This window comes from Micropterus dolomieu, linkage group LG07 (assembly GCF_021292245.1).
Source record: "Micropterus dolomieu isolate WLL.071019.BEF.003 ecotype Adirondacks linkage group LG07, ASM2129224v1, whole genome shotgun sequence".
NCBI lineage: Eukaryota > Metazoa > Chordata > Actinopteri > Centrarchiformes > Centrarchidae > Micropterus > Micropterus dolomieu.
Window position 1 is genome coordinate 29442157 of NC_060156.1, and position 8851 is coordinate 29451007.

An 8851-nucleotide genomic window follows, 5' to 3' on the forward strand; every position below is an offset into this window, starting at 1 on the left:
TTTCTGCCATGTCCTAAACTAGTGTTTCAAAGTCGAGTAAGTTTTATTCATATAGCTACAAATCACAAATTTTGGAGGTAAAAGCAACAACACACTCTATCTTTAGACTCTGTAAAGCAAGCTTGACTTCACTCACATCCATGTAGAGTGGATGAGGTAAGTGAAGTAAGCAAGGTAAGTGAAGTCCACTGCTGGAGTACAGTGGTGACTTTGTCCTCTTATCTCCCCATCGCTGGGCTCCTGACAGTCTATTCAACCAGCCTGTCAGTGGCCTTCTCAGCACTGCAGTGTGTTCTCAGTGTAGCAAACTGGTCAACCTTTCCCTGGGTCTTCCAGGTACAGTAAGAAGGTTGTTGATACCTACTGATGAGTAATTAAAAATTTAACACATTTGCACTTTGAACTTATCTGACAAGTTGTGAGCTTATCTTTTTATGTCAAGGACCTTTAGAGGCCGAAGGGGTGATAGTGTTCAGTAAAAAAAGTAGTTAAAATGAGAGAAAAACTTGAAAAACTAATTATTATCCAGTATTTTTGTGTCACATTGTTTTCTGTGTCACAAAAAGGTGACACAGAAAACAAGGTTAGAAAACAGAGTATTAGATTTTTAAAAGTACTTTGTATGAATAACTTCTTCAATTGAAAAGGAACGCAGTTCAGTCAGTCACCGCATGTTAGAGGAAGCAGTGACATGCATTTCTTAGAAAATGCTGCCCTCTAAGGATTTTTTTAAATATTGCTGCTTGTTTTTCACAGAAGGCTCAATCATTAAATCTTTCACCATATAAATAACAACTGTACTCACAGTTTAAATATTTAAAGTGTTTTACTACTACAAAAAATATCATATTTCTAAACTTATCCTGATTAAAAAATGCCTCAATACCGCTGTTTACTGTAACAGCATTACATAGGGCGTGTAAACATGGTATTTGACTAACATCTCTCTGACCTATGACCCATTAGTGTTGTTGTTTATGATATTAGGTCATCCTTATTGGTTTGTGAAGTTTGGTGACCTCATGTAAAGAACCCAAGCAGAGGTCTAAATAACTAGATCCACTGAAAAATCCTTTGAGCAGGACCTTTAATGCTGATAGTATGTAAATGCTCCGTATTTGTATAGCTCCTTTCTAGTCTTTTCGACCACTCAAAGCGCTTTTACACTACATCTGCATTCACTGAGCCTAAGTGCTCAAACAGCAACTAACATTCACACACATTGGGAACAGCCACCAGAGGGAATTCCGGGTTCAGTATCTTGCCCAAGGATACTTCGACATGCAGCCTGGTAGAGCCAGATTGAACAGCCGACCTTCCGATTAACAGGCAACCCGCTCTACCTCCTGAGCCACAGCCGCCGTAAAGACCTGTAAGTCAGTTTGGGAGTGACAGCAGGTTTATATCCAGTTTGAGCGAAGGTGACCCTTTGATTTACATTTTGGATTGGATAGCAGAAAACGATTCCTGTGCAAAACCCTGTAACACCAAATGATCTTACTGTACATACATATTTTTTATACTAAATTTTATTTCAAAGCAGCCTTTTTTACCATACACATACATCTATTCATCACAGACACATACTGGTACTGTATATTCTTAATCTATACTGCTAATATTGCACATTACCAATTGGACTACAACCCCTGTTTGTAGAAGTGTAATCTGTATATACTGTAGATATTGTGTGTTTGGTAGTTAGTGTCACTTTATTAGGTACACCTGTAAAATATAATGCAATTCAACCCAACAGCTTAGCCATAAATTCGACCTTTACAAGATACTAATATATTTACTTTGACACTGTCAGTATTGTATTGTTTAACTATATGTTTCTTATGCTGCATATGGGGCTGGAGCCAATCCCAGCAGACATCGGGCGCAAGGCGGGGTACACCCTGGACAGGTCGCCAGTCCATCGCAGGGCCACACATAGACAAACCACCACTCACACCTAAGGACAATTTAGGGTAACCAATCAACCTAGCCTGCATGTCTTTGGATGGGAGGAAGCCAGAGCACCTGGAGAGAACCCACACAGACACGTGGAGAACATGCAAACTCCACACAGAAAGGCCGGGGCAACCGGGGTCTGAACCCACGACCTTCTTGCTGTGAGGCGACAGTGCTAACCACCGCACCACCGTGCCACCCGTGTCCAAGCCAATATAATAATATTATTATTATTATTGTTATTATTATGATACCATATGTATGTATACATATTGTGACGACCCCTGTAGGGCTGTCTTGTATAACTCTCTCTGTGCTTCTTATTAGGTAATTGTGAACACCTGAGGGCCCCAGGGTGTGCAGATTATTTAAGCCGGCACTAGTGCAGTTTCGGTGCGCGCTCTTCCCCCTCACTCTTCTCTTTTCTTCGTCGGCAGAGGCGTTCCCCCGTCAAGGATGTGCCGTCGGTTATTATGAGTTCTTGTTGTTTTATTTTTACATTTCAACACCTTCACCTACACTATACGTTCAATCACCCACACCTAATACTACTGACTGGACTGATTTTCACATGACATATTTTGGTTTATGTTATAGTAAAATTTATTGTTTATTCTTTGTTAAAAATAAATTACTTTTGTTAAACTTTTAGTAGGCCTGTGGTGTGTCTCCATATTTTGTCACGGTCCATGAGCCAGATCGTGACAATATACAAGTAAAATATAATGCAATAAGGCAAAAGTAGTAATGAAAGTACTCTATAACAAGTAAAAGTCCTGCATTCAAAATCTTACTTAAGTAAAAGTAAGTACTATTTTATATCAAAATATATAAGTCAAAATTATATTAAAATAACGTGAGTAACATATAAGCATAATGTTTATGTTTTAGCTGGTCCTCAGGGAGTTGATTTTATGTTGTTACATACTGTTGGGTTGTTAATTTTTACCAATGCATAATATTTTAAAATTGATCATATGTTTTGTATGTAAAACCTGCAAAGTAGTAACTAAAGCTGCCAAATAGATGTAAAAAGTATTTCTTTCATTGTTTTAAAATAACAGAAGCACTCATGTAAAGTACATGTACTTCCAAATTGTACTGAAGTATAGTACTTGAGTAAATGTTTGTAGTTTCATTGTATCAATGGGAAATGTTCTTTCTTGTACTAAAAAAAAAAATATATATATATATATATATATATATAGGATTTCAGTGTTCAAGTTGGATCACAAGCGATGTGTGAATCCTGAAATGGAAAGCATATAACCTCTGAATTCAGTGACTGAATTTGGCCTTTGGAGCTCTTAACCACAGCAGTGACAGTCTGAGTTTTGATGTGATAAAATGATCCCGAGCTTGTAAGCCTCAGTTAGGTGCCTGGCCAGGCATTTGTTCTGGCTCCACTTTGGGAATTCTCATTTCCAGCATTCTCAAAGTGGCCATCACAAAAGAGCGTCCGTCCGGAGGTACGAAAGCTACAAAACAGCCCTATAAACTGAATAGAACTGTCTTAGTGGCCATTTCCTTGCCTTGGGTGGTAAATCACAGCGTTTGTCGCAGGGAGGTTTATGTTGTTTGTGCACAATCTGCCACCACTTCAAAGCTGTGGGAGGGGACCAAAAGAAGGGGGAGGCAGGGTGTTGTCCCCTTTCAGTGACTCATGGTCAACCTCAAAGGACCCGGTCTATAACATCCGGTCGAGGCATTTTGTTGGCTTAACAGGGAGAAGTGGTCGAGATGTTGTCATTGTATGAGGCTTTAAGAATTCAGCAGGTGGGAACAAGTTTTAAGACTTTGGATGCCAGCTGAGCTGCCTAGATGCCTAATTTTACTTTCTTCTACAGGAAGAATTACAAGGCTGTTTCTCTCGGATATGACATTGTCTGGGACTTTCCTTCATCTCCCCTCTGAAGCCCATGAGAACGTAGCTCTGGTCATTTGAGGTTCAGACTCCTGACCGCAGATTGCTGCAGATACAGTAGCTGTCAGGCTATCCACAGCCAAAGCCTCACCACAGCGTCACAGCTGGGTGAGTGAGCTGGCAGTAAAGCAGGCCACAAGTGCCCTGTCTTCTCTGACTCATGGCCCAGTCTGGCTTTCCAAGTCACGTTAGCGTGCGGCGCAGAGCCTATGGAAGACCATCAGACATCAACACACACCGAGGCCACTAATCACATGTTAACAGTCTTTCTCAGGGGAGAAATCAGTGAGGGGGTTCTGTGATGTCTCCAAATGATCCAGTAAAAACTTCCCCTGCTGTTACAGTAAAGAGGAATAACAAAGGTTTACAGCTGGAGCCAGTGTTTTTTTTATATAGAAATAGTAATTGTGTGCTGAGTTTAGAAGTTCACTAGAAGAGTTCACTCAGCTGTGCAAGTGTCAGGTGCATTATCTTCAGTGAACACTAGGAGGAACCAGTGATCCGTTTTTGCAGTGGTCCTGTTTAACAGCTTTTTTTAACCACAAATTTAAATTCTTATCTGCTTATTACATTGATATTCTCCTGATTTTACAGGCCAACATTTATTTGTTATCAACAAGCAAGACTCGAATTCGTTATTTTTTCCCCCCAGTGGCACTGGGCATATTCCTTCCTAATAACTGACAAAAGAAAACATTCCATTGGATTCCCAAATACCAAGAATATCAATAAAAACCTGTAGATCTGATAACAATAAAATAAATATTAGATAAATATAATAATTATAAAGATGTTCTTGATTTTAGAATATTTAAATCAATCATCAGATGGATGATGGGTACTGGACTGCTAAATGAAGATCATTACTGAAGAAATGAGTCCACTAATGAAGATGATTGGTGAGAATCATTCAGTTTCACTAGGTAAAAGTGATCCTCTTGTTGAATTTTAAAACAGTTCTGTTGTTGTTATTTTAAAATAAAGTTTCAAATAGAGGAGATGTCAGCATTTGATACTAAATGGTAAACATCTTTCCTTTAAGTGCTACAATATGTTTTTGACAACAACAATACTAGAAGGCTGGGAGAAGTCTGATCACAAGACTAGATGCCTAATTTACAGTAATAAACACCAATCCCTCTATCTTATAACAGTAACTATCACCTCACATTGCCTTATGTCAAAAATCCTAACTCACCCTAATATAAAGTGCTGAAAATGAGTTGCCCACTTAAGGGTTGGTTTAGAGAGAACCAGATAAGGGATATGTGGTAAGGTATATATGTATACAGCTGAGAGCAGGAAATGTGGCTGAAGAGAGAGTGTGAATGATATGCCTTTTTATTGCTTTAGTCATTGATTACTGACTAAACTACTACTAACCAAGGCGTTTCACTGAAAGAAACAAAAAATGACCAAAAATAGATGTAAAATGAACAACTCTGGGGCAATTTCTCACATTGCCCCATTGGTAATACAGACACGTTAATTACATCCTCAGGTATACAAACATACTGTGTATGCGTCTACATTCATTTGGTAACATGTGCACACAGACACCAAACCATGTTCTCAAAACTCCACCACACTGCCCTTAATAGCCTCTGTGACATCATCCACTGCAGAATAAAAACTAATCTAACCTTTGAATCTGTACTATATCTGTATTTACCTCTTTGGTCACATTCAATTAGACAGAATCCCCAGATAGAGCAAAATTGATTAAAGGTTGTATTTTTGACCTTCTTTACCATGATTACTGAAATATATAGAGAGATAAATTGCCTTTTTACTATACTTAAACTGCAGGTGAGCATATCAGACAAACAGTCATTGTTCAACTGCACCAAGTAGAGCAATGACCTGCCTTGTATGTGAAGGACCTCCCAGCAATCTTCAGTGATCTGTGGTTCTGATATGAACGAGGAAGAGATACACGCACTTTTTCACTCAAGGCAATTATAGTGACATCCGCTCAGTTCTTAGATTTAGATTTTTTCTGTGGTTTATTTGCCAGGGGCCCAGTGTCTCATCTTGGTTGCTCCGAATTAAACAACATATATCCTGTTGTTCTCAGACTACAGCAATCTGTTTAAAATTATACCAACCACCTTGGCACATTAACATAATTAACTTATCAGCTGACTGGTCCTCAAGGCTTTCTCCAACAGTTAGCGATTTATAGTAAGTCTTTTTATCCATCCGTGGCTTAGGGGAGATACAGCTGATGAAATATTAAGACCTCCAGTGCATCTCTTCAAGTGACACCAGAGCGCACCATGCAGTGTATTGTTATTGTGTGGTACTTCACTGTCTCATGAATCACGTAGCCATTGACCTATGAAGCACCTTTCATGGCCCATTTTGCATGTGGGACTGCTGCTACAGAAACGTGAGACGATGGGCATGTATTGAAGCTGCGCTCCCAGCTGCCGATGTGGAGATAAAACTCAGCGACTGTGTGCGTCACTCTCTTGTCATGGTACTTTGAATACTATCAGCTCTCTTTCAAGCTTGCCCAAACACAGAGGGGCAGTTTGAGGAACCCCAGGGACGGATCTGTCCAAAATATGCAGGCTAGATCTAGATTGCTGGTAGGAGCCTTGGAGCATAAAAGGACAACAGATGAGGGGAAAGAAATAAACTCTCCCTCATCTCTCAATCTCTCCCCTATGTTGCTTGCATTCATCACTCCTTAAGTAACTCGTTCAGTTTTCTGTTTACCCTGTGACTTTTCTGTCTCTTTAACTGTCCATCTTGATGCTTCATCCTTTTATGCGGTGGCAGTTCGATCCCTAGCTTCCCCTGTCTATATGTTGAAGTGTCTTTGGGCAAGACGCTGAACCACAAATTGATCCCAATGGTCAGGTCAGCACCTTGCATGGTGCCACTAGTGTGTGAGTGTGTATGGGTGAATGAAAGCCAATCGTCGTGAAGCATTTTGGATAAAAGCACCATATAAACTGCAGCCTTTTACCATTTACCGTTTTATAGGCCCAAATGTGTGCACTACATTAATTTTAGGCTTGAAACTAATAACCATTGTAACTACTGAACAATGCATCAGCTTTTATTTAATCAATGTATTGTTTCATCTGTGTAGTGTGCAAAAATAGTGAGTAGAATTAGGAGTAGGAGTTTAGGATGCTGACCATTTGGTTTAGGTCCAACTGGGGACCTCATTTCCCAACAGGTGTCCACTTTCTATCTAATCAATAACTGCAAAACTGCCCCCCAAAATGGTAAAAAGTTGCCATGTTGAGTTTCCAGAGCCCAAGATGATGTTTTCAGATTACTTGTTTGGTTCAACCAGCAATTCAAAACCAAAAGTGTCTCAATTTATGATGATATAAAACACAGAAAAGTAGCAAGTAATAACATCTGAGACTGGATTTCTCATATATTTAGTATTTTTGCTTCAAAACTGTTGTAAAAATACTTTGTTAAAAGTATTAAAAGCCTTAAAAGCCTTGCATTAATAGAAGGAGTTTATAACTGGTTATTATACAATCTCAATGCAATACTGATGCCTCAATACGACCTACATTTTTCTTTACAGAATTCAACAGATGGAGAAAATTGCAGGATTTGAAAGAATTCAAAACAGATCCTGAGCTGGCCCCCTTCCTCCTAGACATGCAATATGCCAATTTTATTTGTGAAATAAATTGCAAGACATGGAATAGAGGTATAGGTCACGATGGACATTATTGTAATACAACTGGCTGACAACATAACATTTTATATTGGCCTTGCTACTGAGTTGTAACTTGCTCTTGGCTTATTATTATGAAGACATGACATTACAGAAAGGTCTGCACATTGTCAGACTCCAAATAAATAGTTAAAAAGAAATTAAATGTATGTTTTAAATATATTTACAGTATGTATATACCAATGGCTCACAAACAATTCATGTCAAGCCCGCCTTCAGAAGCCAAAAAAAGTTCATGCTTCCCCACCTCAGCAACAGTGGATTTAATTTTTATCAAACGTTAACAGTACAGGCAACTTAAATAAACAAGATTCAGGTTAGCAATATAGCCTTGTTAGCATCAGAGCACTTTCACGTTTGTTTATGTCACCACATGCGGTGACATAAACAAACGTGAAAGAAACTTTAGGTCCGCTCAACATCCACGACCCCCCTGAAGTGGCTCTTCACCGCCCAGTTTGAGAACCACTGGTACATACCGTGTATATCATGTGTTTATGATATAAAATCTTAATCTGTATGCTATAGTTGTCATTTAAATGTTGTGGGTCAAACAGCACGATATTTACCTCTGAAAATAAATGAAAAAACCAAAGTACAAGTATCTCTAAATTGTACTTAAGTACTTAAGTAAATGTATCAAGCTACTTTACACCACGTTTTTATGATTTGAAGTCTCACATACAGCAGATACTTTGACACTGAATTGTATACGTGTAGCACTGCATGCCCTTAATTGTCCACCTTAACTGAACTTCATCTGAGAGCTTTCAGACACCTGTCCAAATGGTGTTCCCTAAAAGCTATGCAGATGTATGAGATCAAGGCCATTCTTTTTTGACATGCCTTCCTCCCTCTGTTTTTATTATGATTGGTCTGTGATATATTACACAGTAACCTAGATGATTGGCCAGCTTGATACTTCCTCTCAGCTGAAAGACCTGGCTGATTTTCCCATATGACCAAACCGTCTGGAACCTCAAGCGTTGAGACAGATAAGGAAATTGGACTTAGAGTCTCTGCCTCCCACTTCTCTCTGAAACCTGCACATTGTAGTCTCCAGAGGATCCATTTGCTTTCTTTCAGATATGATCCAGTTGCCATAACCGACCCAACCTCAGTCCCACCGCTCACAGGGGTGGCTACAGTTAAATACAACCAAAGCTCATGGGGCTGGGAACTGAAATAAGGGGTTCATATGGGCCACATCTTAGTGCTTTGATTCCTCATGGAAAGTCTCATAAGGGAAAAGGTCA